Genomic DNA, 17,500 nt, shown 5'->3' with positions numbered 1-17,500 from the left:
TCATTAGACTGCGCCTTGACGGTTTGTTTTATATTCGAACGAATCGACCCTAGGACTTTTTTTTAAAGCCTGGTACTTATTCTATCGGACTCTTAGGCCTAGTCGTTATGTCACGGGGACACACACACACACACACACACACACACACACACACACACACACACAGATATACTTAGATGCACACACACATACATACATATGTATACATACGACGAGTTTCTTTCAGTTTCCGACAACCAAATTGACTCAGAAGGCCTTGGGCAGCCCTAGGCTATAGTAGAAGACACTTGCCCAAGGTGCCACGCAGTAGGACTGAACCCAGAACCATGTGCGCACACACACACACACACACACACACACACACACACACACACACACACACACACACACACACGCTCGCTCACTATGAGCCTAGTTGCTCATTTGTACGTGACAGTCATGTCTGGAACGCTGTTGATCAGCGTTTGGCTGTCTCAGGGTTGAACTGGCGCTTTTATAAATTTTACTTTACTGTCGCCAGTCTAAGGACTTGCAGGGCCATATACCCGGGTTTCCAAGGCGTTTAGTGACCGAGATCACAATGTTCCCCTTGAACGGAACGCCAATCCGACACAGGGTTCTTTATTTGTGGCTGGGTGGCCTGGAGCAACGTGAGATGAAGTGTTTTGCTTAAGAATACAACGCACCGCCCGGTCCTGGTATGGAAACTGCGATCTTGCGAACGTGAGTACAGCGTCTTAACCACTAGGCCACGTGCATTTACTTATATAAACAAGAAACCCTCTTATTCAGCTGTTTCCTTGTATCGGAGTCGTTACTATCTAACGTAAGTAAACGCAGCGAACTGAAAAACTTCGATTAACATGAGATTGTTTCAATATACAGATCGAAGATCCTGAACTCACGTGACTCTACCCTATTCGTATTATTGTATGCTGAAAACAAGCATGAGATAATTGTATCGCTGCTTAACCGAATGCTGTAAAAGTTTATAATTGCTATTTAGATACTGATATTTAATAATAACTTTTTTTTTTACGTAACTTAAGGTATTTTCCTAACTTTACCAACAGGAGTTATTCCTCTTGAATTTTGCTGCGTCATCACTTCGTTTGTTCTGTGCTGATAAACGAAAGCGTGTGAGAAATGGGATTTTGTTGTTCTCGTTTTATGTAAATATCGGATATGATTCGTTAACACGCACGCATACATACTAGTGAATGGTGACGGAAGCAGAGGAAACAGAAAGAAAAGAATTAATAAATAAATGTCTTTGCTGCCCAACCATCTGGTCTTGGGTTCAGTCCTACTGCGTGACACTCGCAACTAAACATTTCATCTAAAAGACACCTATATAACACGTACGAGATAAAAAAGAAAATAATAAATACTGCGGTCGATTTGTTCAACTTCATTCTTCAAGACAGTACCCCAGGATGGCATTTTAGCTTATAAAACACTCTCAAGTTGAACTGGGGCCAAAAATTTGTAGAGTAGCAATATTAGACATTATTTAAGGTGACGAGCTGGCAGAAACGTTAGCACGCCGGGCGAAATACTAAAAGGTATTTCTTCTGGCTTTACGTTTTGAGTTCAAATTCCACCGAGGTCGACTTTGCTGTTCATCCTTTCGAGGTCGATAGATTAAGTACCAGTTGCGTACTGGATCGATCTAATCGAATGCCCCCCCCCTCCATCTCCAGAAATTTCGAACTTTATGCCTTAGTAAAAAAAATATATATTGGGCATTATTTTATCAACTGAGAAAGCTGTCAGAATCGTAACCAGACCAGACAAAAATGTTAAGAGGCATTTCGTCCGCTTCACCATCTGAGTTCAAATTCTGTCCAGGTCGACTTTGCCATACATCCTTTACTAGTCGATAAAATAAGTATTAGTTGAGAACTGCAGTCGATGTATTAGACTAGTTTCCTCCCACAAAATTCCAGGCCTTGAGCTTATAACAGTAAAGGTTATTATTATTAAGGCGACAAGTCGTCAATAAGTTCCGAGTTCAAATTCTGCCAAGGTCGACTTTGCCGTTCATCATTTAGGGTACGATAGATTAAGTACCAGTTGCGTACTGGGCCGATCTAATCGACTGGCCCCCCTCCCCCCAAATTTCAGGCCTTGTGCCTAGAGTAGATAATTTCTGAATTCTAATTCTAAGTCGTCGATAATTTCTGAGTTCTAATTCCGCCGAGGTCGACTTTGCCTTTCATCCATTCGGGATCGATAAATTAAGTACCAGTTGAACACTGGGGTCGATGTAATCAACTCATCCCCACCTCCCCCAAGCTGCCCTTCGGGCAAAAAATGAAATAATCATTATGGTGACAAGCTGGCAGAACTGTTAACACGCTGGGCAAAAGAGTTGGCAGCTGAGCGACATTTCGTCCGTCTCTACGTTCTGAGTTCAATTTCCGCCCAGGTCGGTTTTACCTTTCATATTTTCGAGGTCGATAGAATATGTGCTAGTAGAGCACTGAGGTCGATGCAATCCGCTAGCCGCCTCTCCTATAATTTCAGGCCATATATCAATATATGAAACGGTTATTTTTTACCAGCCCAGAAGTTAGTCCTTGGAGCATCCAGGGGTAGGAGAGGTGGAGAGATTGTCACGGGAAAATTCAAATAAACAATTGATGCAATGTTTTTGGTTTCATTGTTTCTATTAGAAATTTTGAACAGAACGAGATCTTTGTTGACATACATAGCATTCCATTTCATAAATTATGGTGTCAATTTATGCAAGTCATGCATTTTAAGTTAATAAGCAAATATTTAAATTATTTTGTCACATGAAGTACTATATATATATATATATATTTTGTGGCCTTATTTACGTTCACTGACTCGGATATCACAGGGATCTGAACGCTTTATATATATCCCAACTTGGATAAAAGGCCTAACATTTTTAATGAGTGGTTAGTTGACTAACATGATCTCTCATATTTATCAGTCTCGGAATACTGACAGTTAATAATCGACCCTCGCAGGAAATAAACCTAGAACAAAACAGGCTATAATTACAGATTTGCCATCCAATACTTACGCTAAATATTGGTTTCAAATTTTGCGAACCCTAAAGGATGAATGGCAAACTCGACCTCGGTGGAATTTGAACTCAGAAGTTCAGTAAAGAACGATGAAATGCTGCTGAACATTTGTCTGGTATGCAAACAATTCTTGTCTTTTTATTTTTCTACTCTAGGCACAAGACCGAAATTTTTGGGGAGGGGGGACAGTCGATTAGATCGAGCCAGTATGCAACTGGTACTTAATTTATCGAGCTCCTAAAGGATCAAAGGCAAAGTCGACCTCGGCAGAATTTGAACTCAGAACATAAAGACAGACGAAATGCCGCTAAGCATTTCGCCCGACGTGCTAATGCTTCTTCCAACTCGCCGCCCTACTTGAACTAAATGTTAGAGGCCTCTTACATGTGGCCGAATTCGTTTCGCATGAATTCTGCTTTGATTTCCGTTTTAAAATTTCTCATCACCTCGGCATGGCATGAACATTCTATAACCTCAGTTGATCCTCTTCCCTACTAATAGCAATGTTCCTCTAGCATCTTTGATAATTTCCTTTTATGGATTAATGTTCCATCAATATCACTTTCGATACACAATGGTTGTGATACAATGTATATTTATCCGTTGTCTTTAGCTCGTTTCAGTCTTTAGACCGCGGCCATGCTGTAGCACATACTTGAAGGGTTTTAGTGGAATAAATCGATTCCAGTTTTTCTGGGGTTTTTTTTCGAGTCTGATACTGAGCCGTTAGATAACAGGGACATAAACAAACTAGCACCTGCTATCAAATGATTGAGATACATAGTGACAAAATCACACTTACAGAATGATATATATAGAAACACACACACACGCATATATGTGAGAGAGAGTGGGGTGAAAGAAGAGTGGCTTACACAGTTTCCGTCTGCCAAATCATTCACAGAACATTAATTGGATCGCGGCTATAAGAGAAGACACTTGCCCAATGTGCCGCGCAGTGAGACAGAACTGGAAGCCAGGTGATTGCAAAGAGGGCTTCTTAACCATGACTGCGCCTATGGTGTACGTATATTTTCGTTTTTAATAAACGTGTACACACACATACAGCGGTATGATTAGCGTGTGAGTAAACAGATAAAGAAAGGTAACTCTGAATTTCAAAATCAGTTTAAACAGGGAGTAAAATGTAATAATTGTCCCTCTTGAATCTATTTTTAATCTGACATTTCGAAAGTCCTACGCATATCAAACACTAATATTTCCCTTAGCTGATTCAGCAATTTTGTTTCGATTTCACCATGTCATCCAGTGTATCAACATTACAGTCTTTCTTTTTTCTTGTTGGGACATTTTCCCCTTTTTGTAGCCGGCGTTCCAATATTTGCTAGCATACGATGCCAAAACTCTATCCCGTTATATCTCCTTTATTTTTTCATGGCGTTTGCTGATCAGTGGCGGCTCGTAGATAAAATTAGTGGAGGTGCTGCTTTGGAAAATGTTTGGGCCGTTGTTTTGATATTGTATAAAAGGAAACAAACATATAAAAAGATTTATACATAAACTTGATATTTCGCGTTTTAGCCACTGCCAGGTAGAGTGTTTAATTTGTTCACTGAATACCGCCGCAAATTTCCCCTTGTTTTTCAAGAAACCCCTAAGTCACAAAATAAGGTGTGTGGGGGTGCACTATTTTTCAAATCCTGGCAGCAACACTGAAGCTGGAAGCAGGTTAGTAATCTACTTCTACACGCGGAGTAGAAAAGAACCACTACTTTTCACACGGCACTGTCATTCACGCAGTACACTCTTTCCCCAGTGTGAAGCTTCCTATCTCGGACATATGAGCATGTGTACAACAGCCAAACACTGCGTCGCTTGAACTGTGAAGTGTATAGTTCTATTCAAGGATTTTTGCATTTTTTTCATAAACAAGGGGATGGCTACTGACATTAAGCTTAAGGATTATATAATGTACAAATATAAAGAAAAAAAATTAAAGAAAAAAAGGACTCATTACATTATCAATACTATCGAGTGGAAATAGGGGGTGCTGCAGTTCCTTTACACGAGCCGCCACTGTTGCTGATATTGATCTTAAGATATTCAGGCTGGATATCAATGTCATGCATTGGTCTGTAATTAAACAATGTAATAGCTCCATAATTTTCAATGGCTGCCGGGAATATATCGTTTACAAAATATACGCCTAAATGCCCTGTTAAAATGGTGCTTTAATGTCTAAATAAGAACTGAAATGAAACGGGCATACACACGCGCGCAAACATACACACAAGCACATAGACTGACACACGTGTGTGTATTTGTATGTGCGTGTATACATATACATGTATTCATATCAGTTTGTATGTGTGTGTATATATATATATATATATATATATATATATATATATATATACAGAGAGGGAGAGAGAGAGAGAGAGGGGCGCAGGAGTATCTGTGTGGTATAAGAGTGGCTGTGTGCTAAGTAGCACACAGGTTCCGGGTTCAGTCCCACTGCGTGGCACCTTGGGCAAGTGTCTTCTACTATAACCTCGGGCCGACCAAAGCCTTGTGAGTGAATTTGTAGACGGAAACTGAAAGAAACCTGTCGTATATGTGTGTGTATGTTTGTGTGTGTGTGTGTTTGTCCCCCCACCATCGCTTGACAACCGATGTTGGTGTGTTTACGTCCCAGTAACTTAGCGGTTCGGCAAAAGAGAACGATAGAATAAGGACCATGGTTACAAAGAATGTCCTGGGGATCGATTTGTTTATCTAAAAGCGCTGCTCCAGCATGGCCGCAGTCAAATGACTGAACCAAATGAAAGAATAAAAGAATATGTATGTATGTATGCATGCATGTATGTATATATGTATGTATGTATGTATGAGTTTGCGTGTGAAAATTTAATTGTTTAACAATAGGTTCTCATTCTACCATATTCTAGCGCATGGTTCAGTTTTCAGTTGCAGCCATTATTGAAACAACAGAAATCTTGTTTATACTCCCAGAATATCTATCTAATCTTAGCTTTGAAATGAATTGAGCTGTGGAGGATAATGGGTTCCGCTCAGATACATATCGAAACGCTTGCTGCCTATTCGAACGCACAATCATTGAACTAGTTACCGTATACTGCTAACACGCACACACACGCTAACACACACACACTCGCACACGCTAACATACACTACACCATCGCTTTCAGTTAGAAGCATAAATATAAATAAATAGGCATTCTAGAAATATCTACGAAATATCTATTCATCCATGCATTCTTAATGTATCGGAATTTACCTGCGCCCACATGTGTGTGTTCACGTGCGCGCGTATATGTGTGAGTGCGCGTACATGTGTATACATATGTGTGCGTGTAAATGTGTGCACGTAAGTGTGTGTGTATATATGCATGTGTGTGTATGCATACGTAAGTGTCTGTGTAGGTATGCATGTGTGTGCACGTGTGTATGTGTGCATATATGTATGTGCATGGATATGTGTTAGTGTGTGTGAGCATATGTATGTATATATGATTCTATTATTATGTTAATCTAAAATAAAATCTTATGTTAAGAGCTAATCATAGGCAATGTATCGAAACGTTCGTAAACGTATTTCCTTAATAATGACTTTTAGGTTTCATACATAAAACTGAGCTGTTGTTTAATTCAGTTTATACTCTCTCTCACTCTGAGGAAAGCAACGTTCACTTCCCCCACCGTGAAAGCCTAATTCTAGCTTTCTGAGTCAGATTTATACTTCCATTGACTTATTTTAGTACAATGAATGCATATGTACATAAGTATGTTTCTTTATTTGCGTCTCTCCGTCTGTGTTTGAATTAGCGTTTCGTGAAATACTGATTTATAAAATAATTAATTACCTGACTGCAATATGTAATCTGGTTGATATGATTATCAACTAAGACGCGCGACGAGGGTTCCACTAGCATGGCTACAATTGCAGATACACACACACGCGCATATTAAATGTACTTTTATGTATCTGAGTATACAGGCGTATATATATATATATATGTGTATGTATATATATGTATATATATATATAAATAAATAAATAAATATATATATATATATATATATATATATATATATATATATATACCGGCCATGATGAAATACCACAAGGTATAGAAAATACGTATTCGCCTTTATATATTTAATCCTTTATATTGAATACTCAATATTTCATATATTCAATAAGACATTCGATACTTCATTTCAATGTACCATCCATTTTTATATTATATATATATTCCATATTCTATATCCCACATTAATTTTACAAGAATATAAATAAAACAGAGAGTTGGAACTCTTTTAAATAAAATAATATATTCCTCTATACACGATCATACAAAACCCCTTTTTTGTATTTATTTATACTCATATATATATATATATATATATGTGTGTATATATATATGCATGTGTGTGTATGTATGTGTATATATATGTGTGTGTGTGTTTGTGTGTCTGTGTGGACATATATACCTGTATATGCATGCATACATGCGTACAGTCACTATATACGTATGTGTGTGTACATATATGCGTATGCTTGCATACGTACGTATACCCATGTATATACTTTATATATATATATATATATATATATATATATATAGATATATATATTTATATATATATGTTTGTGTATGTATACATGCACCAATACGACTTTGTTATTCTGCATAATCATGCAGTGAAATCATTAATTTACCTGTGTACTCACGCAGCCTCCTGTGTGAATGTACAGGTTACCTTTCAACCTTGAACTACCGAAAGACATATCTAACCATATATGTTAAAAGTAACAGCAGTTTGACATCTGTGCTGCTTATTACTTTGGTTATTGAATTTTACTTTGCTAGCTTTTCAATTTACACACTATTTCTATAGAACCCCCAATTGTCTGCAATATTAACCCATAACCCGACCTGTAAAATTACTACGATTTATGTTTGCAACCAAGTGAGATATACTATTTGACAGTTAATTATTACTTGCCCGAATCTCGGTACAACGTTCGGGATTACTATATTCAGTTTATTGTAGGATTCACCCAAATGCTGCATTATCTGAGATTGATTCTTAAATCTACGATAAGTTTACATCTACCTTTTTCTATATTTTTAGAGCTGTAAGGCAGCGATCTGGCAAGAACGTTAGCACGCCGGGCGAAATGCATAGCAGTATTTCGTCTGTCTTTACGTTCTGAGTTCAAATTCCGCCGAGGTCGACATTGCCTTTCAACCTTTCGGGGTCGATAGATTAAATACCAGATTAGTATTGGGGCTACTGTAATCGAATATCCCCTCCCCCAAATTATGCTTATAATAGAAAAGAATATTTTTAGATTTGTAATTGGTTCAGTCATCGATTTGATCGACCCTAGTTCTTATTTCGTATTTTTGGTCAAGTCTGGTGCTTATTCCATCGAATGTCTTATTCGCGAACTGCTAAGTCACGAGGACTTAAGCTAACACCGATTGTCAAGCAGCGTGGAGACATAAACAAAGACTCTTATAGATACATAGAAACACTCACTCACTCATACAAATATATATGTGACAGGATTCCATACAGTTTCTACCTACCAAGTTCACTCAGAAAGTTGTCGTTGACCCGAGGCTATAGTGGAAGATATCTGCCCAAAACGCTGCGCAGTGGGACTGAAGCCGAAAGCAAATGGGTGTAAAGCGATCTTCTTAAACGGACAACTATTGCTGCACCAATAAATTGTGAAACTTTGTTCATATTTTGAAATATATCGAGAACAATCCTCTCCGCCTGAAAGAATTACTCTTTGACTGAAAATTCACATATATACTTATGAACATACTAATATATTCTCTTATATACGTATTAGGATACAGACTAACTTGTATATTCCCACACGCTTATGCAGAGTCACTCGCATATGCTAAACCCATTCGTAATCAGCCAATCGTCATGCATGCACACATATGCACAATCTATATGCGCACATCTAATTGCATAAACAAGTATGCTCACATTTAGTTACACACAGACATAGATAATAACTAAAATGTGGTATGCATACATATATACATTTGAATTTATCTTGCTAAATCTACTCCATAGCGAGCCATAAATACTATCTCTTAATAACGTAAAGAAAAAAGTCTGACTATCTCATAAAATTGCTGGGATTCGTCAAATTGGTAAAACATTTCTTGCTACTATAGTAAGATTTCAGACATTAATCCATCTGTCGTAAACCTAGAAAGAAATGCAAGTCACTGACTTATATGCGATTTAAAACAAATTTCAAAAGTTATATTTTAAAAGTGTTTTCGTTATGTCATTCCTTAGATTCCTCATGGCACTAAATCAATTTATGTTTCCTTATTGAAACTGTTAGCTACATAGTTCAAAGACTGTAATAATACCAATACTTACCATAACTTATTTGCAAATGCAAGCGGTGAACTGGCATAAACGTTTGCACGCCGGGCGAAATGCTTAGCCGTATTTCGTCTGTCTTTACGTTGTGAGTTCAAATTCCGCCGAGATCGACTTTGCCTTTCATCCTTCCGGGGTCGATAAATTAAGTACCAGTTGCGTGCTGGAGTCGATCTAATCGACTGTCCCGTCCCCTAAAGTCTCGGGATTTGTGCCTAGAGTAAAAAAGAATTTATTTGCAAATGATATAGCTGTCTGTTTAAAACAATTATTTTCAAAAAGGAGAATAATCTGCGGACGTCGTTGTTATCGTCGTCGATTTTGGCTAGTCCTATTTCTTGTCTTTTCTTTTATCTTTTACTTGTTTTAGTCATTGGTCTGTGATCATGCTGGGGCATCACTTTCAACTATTTATTCGAGAAAATCGACACCAATGCTAATTCTATCGACCTTATTACTGAACCATAAAGTCACAGAGATTTAAACAAACCAACACCTGGTGTCAAGCGGTAGTGGAGACAAATGCAAAGGCACACACACACACACACACACACACACACACATGCATACATACACACGATGGACTTCCAGACAATTTCCGCCTAACAAAGTTACTTACATGTCGTTGGTTGACACGGCCCTATAGTAGAAGACACTTTCTCAATGAGCGTTGTTTGATAACCAGGAACCGTATGGTCGCAAGCGCACAGCCATGTTAACACTAACCGAGAAAATCTGGAAGCGAAAGCATTCCATTCCTGGCCATCACTTTTATTTTTTGTTTGGTTAGAGGTGGATGTAGGATTACATCATCTTACGTATGAGTTGTTCCGTTTCTTGGATTGTGGATAGAGATTTGCGGTCACGTAACGACTTGAGATTCAGCTGCGATGACTGATAAAGACTGCCATTTTCATACAGTCCTTCGCAGCCAGTCATCGCATAATGAGCGAAAAGGAAGTGAAGTGATGGAAAGGAAGAGATAAGAAGAAATAAATATCGATTCTCAAGGCGAACAAAGAGCAACGAAAATTGTAAAAATAGAATTATACAAATTTTGCGTAAATAAACCTGTCTCTTGCGAGTTGTCTGATGTTAAAATTCGAAAAACTTAACCAGTATTTAGGTCGGATATAAACTCTATTGATACATCGAAAATGCTGGAGAGAACCATCTATAGAAATAATAAAATCAAGACGACGTTTCAATTTAGCTTCATCTGCATCATCTAAATTTGTCTATTTTTGGAAATTGTAAGGAAACTACAGCGAGAATACCAGTTGAATGATACTGCACATAACTTATATTTCTTTAAGATTTTCGAGTAGAAGTGAGTTGAGATATTGAACATAGAGGCTAACTGACCATAGTTGGAGAAACCTAAGACTCATGATTTAAATTAATCAGAAATATTTTCATGATTAATCGGGATTATCTATCTTGCTTGATAGACTTCAAAGTCTCATGCAGAACTGCTGTCAACAAGGTCAGTTACACTCAAATCACTTGTTAGCGCCTCAAAAAAGGGTAAGAGAATACTTGAAAATGAGTTAAATATGTAACCAATATCGTATTACACTGGATATTTTGCCATTATTTGCAGAGAGAAGCTGCTTGTTGATTAAGAGCGTCATCAAAGAACTATATTTCAAACAAATGCATTTTGCAAATCAGAAATTGAATATAATTACAAATATTACCGAAAAAAGTCCTAGACGACTCTAAAGTTACAAGATTTCACCGACTGGTTCTGGGAAGTTTGCAAATGGATTAGAAATAATATAATCAATAACTAATCGTAGTACTTCAGCTATTTAGTGATGAAATCTATATGCCTCGCGGTATCTATTTTACAGTCATGGACATTTAACCATCTGAGAGTAAATATTACATTGTTCATTAATATAACGTTGTAAAAATAAAAGAATAAAACCATTGAACCGCCGAGTCAGTACGTCGAGTTTCTGTGGAGGCGCAATGGCCCAGTGGTTAGGGCAGCGGATGAACGGTCGTAGGATCGCGGTTTCGATTCCCAGACCGAGCGTTGCGAGTGTTTATTGAGCGAAAACTTATAAAGCTCCACGAGGCTCTCGCAGGGGTGGTGGCGCACTTTCAACACAACTTTCTCTCACTCTTCCTATTTCTGTCGTACCTGTATTTCAAAGGGCCAGCCATGTCATACTCTTTATCACGCTGAATCTCCCCGAGAAATTACGTTAAGAGTACACGTGTCTGTGGGGTGCTCAGCCACTTGCACGCTAATTGTAAGAGCAGGCTGTTCCGTTTGATCGGATCAACTGGAACCCTCGTCGTCGTAAACGACGCAGTGCCACAACGTCAAATTTCTATCGACTTGGCTAGTTGAGATTCTTCAATCCATGGAAATAGAAATCTTCAACATACAAAAGTATTTCAATTATTATTTCTATTAAATACCAACGGAACGAAGCAAAATATATGTCAGTCGTCGTGGTAGATGGTGTTGTAAAATTTCAGTGCATAACCTGTTACCTACCAGTGATCTCATATGAGATTCACTTAAAAATTACAAATTTCGTAATTATCTGTCAATATTTACACATATCTAACCTTTTTGCTATATCTACTAGGTATATTTCTTTGATGTGGAGGAGCAATGGCCCAGTGGTTAGGGCAGCAGACTCGCGGTCATAGGATCGCGGTTTCGATTCCCAGACCGGGCGTTGTGAGTGTTAATTGAGCGAAAACACCAAAAGCTCCACGACGCTCCGGCAGGGGATGGTGGCGAACTGTACTCTTTCTCTCACTTTTACTTCCTGTTTCTGTTGTACCTGTAATTCAAAGGGTCAGCCTTGTCACGCTGAATATCCCCGAGAACTACGTTAAGAGTACACGTGTCTGTGGAGTGCTCAGCCACTTGCACGTTAATTTCACGAGCAGGCCGTTCCGTTGATCGGATTAACTGGAACCCTCGACGTCGTAAGCGACGGAGTGCCAACAACATTTCTCTGATATTCAAATGAGATTTGTTAATTTTTCACCCAATATCTCGCTTGTTTCTATTTAAAATGTTATTTTAAAATGTTATTTTGATCATTCCAGCGTGTTTCTAAGGCTGTTTTATGCTAGAAATCAAAGTTTCATAAAACAATTCCAGTTAATAGAATTATGGGAGGTAATGGGTTAACTGAGTAGAACTATGCAAGACATTTCATTAATATTTAAGGTTCAACATGCTGGTGTTACCTAAATCAAGGAGGTGTTATCTAAGCCTAGAATGTGTTTGTAAATCTCAAGAAAACGATTGTTGCTGCCTTACTAATCAGTTTATATCAACTCATCTATGCTAGTAATCCTCTTGGGAAAGCCATTAATGCCACAACCATGCATTTCCTCTTTTTGTTTTGGTTTGATGTTGTGTGTGTGTGTGTATGCGTGTGTGTAAAATCAATATTGCTCATTTATAATCCGACGGACATTTAGTTGGGGGTACAATGTTCTTGACAGTTCTAAAGAAATCTATTGTCAGTATTTGTCAGAATCCATAAGCTAGAGTAGAGTGATGCCAAATGTTCATTGATGATAAATAAATAAATGAATGAATAAATAAATAAATATCAATTTTGTTTCTGTGTAGATATGACACGTCACGAAAGCTTCGTACGTGATCGATGGGGAGCACCTAGCATTTTCAAATTCAGGCTCCAAAGAACCATTTCGAAAGCACAAGTTATACGCACACACACACACACACACACACACACACACACACACACACACGCACGCACACACACACACACACACACACACACACACACACACACACACACACACACACACACACACACACACACACACACACACACACACACACACACACACACACACACACACACACACACACACACACACACACACACACACACACACACACACACACACACACACACACACACACACACACACACACACACACACACACACACACACACACACACACACACACACACACACACACACACACACACACACACACACACACACACACACACACACACACACACACACACACACACACACACACACACACACACACACACACACACACACACACACACACACACACACACACACACACACACACACACACACACACACACACACACACACACACACACACACACACACACACACACACACACACACACACACACACACCAACACACCAACATCTCAAAGAAAAACTTTTATAAGTACAGCTAAAGTAGTATAACAATTCCTTTTCCCTTACATTGTTAATGCAAGTCATAGGATATTTGAACATCCGATATCTAGTTTCATTATTTGGCTCGATTTCGCCCCTGAAACTCCAATTGTCGAAGGCGATTATACTCACGTAAACCTTCACGAAGCAAATTCATAAAGAAAGACATTCAAAACATGCCCATCAAATGTATCGGGTTGTCCGGAAAGTTCGTACCGAATTATAGTATCTTACCTTTCGACTTATTTGCCATGAAACCACCTCAATTCTGGGAAGAGGGTATTTTCAAGTTAAAGGAAAGATGGAGACGCATTGTGCAACAAAATGATTCATATTTGGTTGATTAAAAATGTAATGGCAAGTATTTATTGACCTTTTCCTTTCCTTTAAAAATCGGCACGAACTTTCCGGACAACCCAATATTTTCAGACATAATGTATTTAAAAGTAATTACGTAATGCAGCAGTGCGTAATTAGGGTGTGACTTAGGGAGATGTGACTTATCTTTCTAACTCGTTGACTGGCCGTTTAGTAGCTTCTTCACCTTTTTCTGAAATTCGTAAAGTGATAACTAGTGTTACAGAGAAATTGTGTTATTCTTCTAAACGCCTTTAGTCGAACAAATCGATCCCAGGACTTATTCGTTGTAAGCCTAGTACTTATTCGCCTATTATTCTATCGGTGTTTTGTTGTCAGACCATTAGTTGTCAAGCGATGGTGGGGGACAAACACACACACACACACACACACACACACACACACACACACACACACACACACACACACACACACACACACACACACACACACACACACACACACACACACACACATATATATTTATATATGCGACGGGCTTCTTTCAGTTTCCGTCTACCAAATCCTCTCAGAAGTCTTCCTTCTTACTGCTTTGCCATAGTAACCAAGTTTGTGGAGATACCTGACAGCTGTTCTGGGACTAACATCAACTTGCTCTGCTATGTCAGAGGCCTTGCTACTAGGATTATCCTCCACACGTCTCTTAGCTGAGAGAAGGGTCCTGTTAGAGGGCCCTGGTTGATCTGAGCAAGGTGATGTGAACTCCTAACGCTCTCTGGTGATATGCACAATCACTCTATTGACTGCAGAAAGCGGGATCCGAAGGTTTTCTGCGATTTTACGGTGACTATGTCCACCTACAGAATGACCCACAATACGGCCTCTGTAATTCAGATAATTACAATTACAAGGCTTCTTTTGTACATAGCATGATTAAACAGTCACATGTAGAACCTGAAACATAAAAAAATCAATTAAGAAAAAATATAAACCTTTACAAGTTAGAATAAACATAAAACGCCGTTTTATGTGGTGTCTATTTACTTCGGTCATTTTATATATATATATATATATAATGTAAAATGTTGGCAGTGAATTCGAAGTTTCAGCCTGCCTGCCTTCTTTGGACTGCAGGACAAAACTTCGAAATCACTGCCAACGCTATTCTTGTAAAAGAATAATAATATTTAGTCTACAAAAAGTAATGAAAAATTGTTTTTATTATAGCTCGACATAAAAGGATGCATATAAATATTTTAGTGAGACGTGTAGTTAAGCTTTCAGTGAATAAAATTTCTAACCTGCAAACCATTTACCTTTAAAGTTACAAAGAAAAAAAATGTCTGTCACACACCTTCATGTCATTCTATAAATTTTTAATCTTGAGCTCGGGTCAGAAACCACTTATTCGTGTATCATTTTGTTTTTACTTGCGAGGTTTTGTGAATTCCTTTTTGACATTTTACAATTTCTCGTGAATGGAAACTTAACATTTTGAATGAAATATCTCACATTTTCGATTCAAAGATACCGGCACTTTGTTTGACTAACAAATCTATTTAGCGACATATGTTCTCTTGCTCTGTCAGCCTGTTTGGGAAGGACGACCTGTATTCAGTCAACAAGACTTTCCTTCGGTAAATATATACGTCTATTTACTTAACCTTCCTGAAGATAAAAATGTTGCTATTAAGTCATCGGTTTTTTAAGTAGATTCAATATTAATTAGATATGTTTATTTATTAGCAACGTAGCAATTTTGAATTTATTTTCTAATCCTTTTCATTTCTTGATCTCCGTTGATAATTGTTGGGTTGAGTTTTAATGATATAATACTGTCTTCTGACATCTGTTCAGGTTTCTGCATTTGTAAAGGAATGCTATAGTCGACCGAGCCAACCGATCTCGAGGATGTAAGTAAATAATCCTTTCTACGATAGGCACAAGGCCTGAAATTATTTATGGGAAGGTGGGGACTAGTCGATCACATCGAACCCTGTGTATCACTGTTACTTATTTCATCGATCCCCGAAAGGATGAAAGGCAAAGTTGACCGCAGCAGAATTTGAACTTAGGATGTAGTGTCGGGCGAAATACCGCTAAGTATTTCCTCCAGCTTGCTAACGTTTTTTATTTCTTTATTGCCCACAAGGGGCTACACAGAGGGGACAAACAAGGACAAACAAAGAGATTAAGTCGATCATATCGACCGCAGTACGCAACTGGTACTCAATCTATCGACCCCAAAAGGATGAAACCAACACAGACCCCGGCGGAATTTGAACTCAGGACGTAAAGACAGACGAAATACCACTAAGCATTCCACCCGGTTTGCTAACGTTTCTGTCAGCTCGCCGCCATAGAACGAGATCAAATACTGCAAAGTAATCTATCGAGTTCTAACGCCTGCCAATCCAACGACATAATATTTCTTTCTATTGTAGGCCTAAGGGCCTGACATTTTCCGGGATGAGCTAGTCAATTGTACCGACCCCAGTGCCCAAATAATATTACTTTTCAACTCCGAAAGGATGAAAAGCAGACTCGCCATTGGTGGAATTTTACACTAGACCTAATGACGGAAGAAATGCCGCTAAGCACTTTGTCCACTGTGCTAACAATTCTTCCAGCTCACTCGCTCTTTAAAATTCTCTCTAATTTTGGCACAAGGTCAGTAATTTTGAATGGAAGAGAAGTGTATTACGTTGATCTCAGTACTTGTTAGGTACTTATTTTATCGTTCCTCAAAAGATGAAAGACAAAGTTGACGTTGCTGGTATTAGGATTCACAGCGTAAATAGATGGAAGAAATTCTGTGAGATATTTTGTACGGTGTGATATCGATTCTGCTATCTCACAGCGTTAACTGATAATAATTGCAATAATTTACTAAATTGAGAGTCTCATTCAGAAACTCAGTTGGCAGCCTTGGATCTGCTGACCGTTAGGGATCCACAAAAGTCCTGGGGTCGATTTGCTCGACTAAAGGCGGGGCCCCACCATAGCCATAGTCAAATGACTGACACAAGTAAGAAAGTAAAAGAATAAATATTAATATATATATATATATATATATATATATATATGCGTGTATATATATATATATATATATATATATGCGTGTATATATATATATATGCGTGTATATATATATATATGCGTGTATATATATATATATGCGTGTATATATATATATATATGCGTGTATATATATATATATATGCGTGTATATATATATATATATATGCGTGTATATATATATATATGCGTGTATATATATATATGCGTGTATATATATATATATATATGCGTGTATATATATATATATATATGCGCGTGTATATATATATATATATATGCGTGTATATATATATATATATATGCGTGTATATATATATATATATATGCGTGTATATATATATATATATATATGCGTGTATATATATATATATATATGCGTGTATAT

At 37.9% G+C, this 17,500-nt stretch overlaps 1 protein-coding gene across 1 annotated transcript in view; it reads left to right on the top strand.

The window, feature by feature from the left end:
- Positions 1 to 17,500, top strand: part of LOC106869888 (uncharacterized) — a 39,468-nt gene that overhangs the window by 859 nt on the left and 21,109 nt on the right. The gene's annotated exons all lie outside the window — the stretch shown is intronic.

The sequence above is a fragment of the Octopus bimaculoides genome, chromosome 3 (genome assembly GCF_046866305.1).
Source record: "Octopus bimaculoides isolate indiv1 chromosome 3, ASM4686630v1, whole genome shotgun sequence".
NCBI classification, from domain to species: domain Eukaryota; kingdom Metazoa; phylum Mollusca; class Cephalopoda; order Octopoda; family Octopodidae; genus Octopus; species Octopus bimaculoides.
The sequence above is the reverse complement of the archived record's forward strand: the minus strand, read 5'-3'. Positions and strand labels throughout refer to the sequence as shown.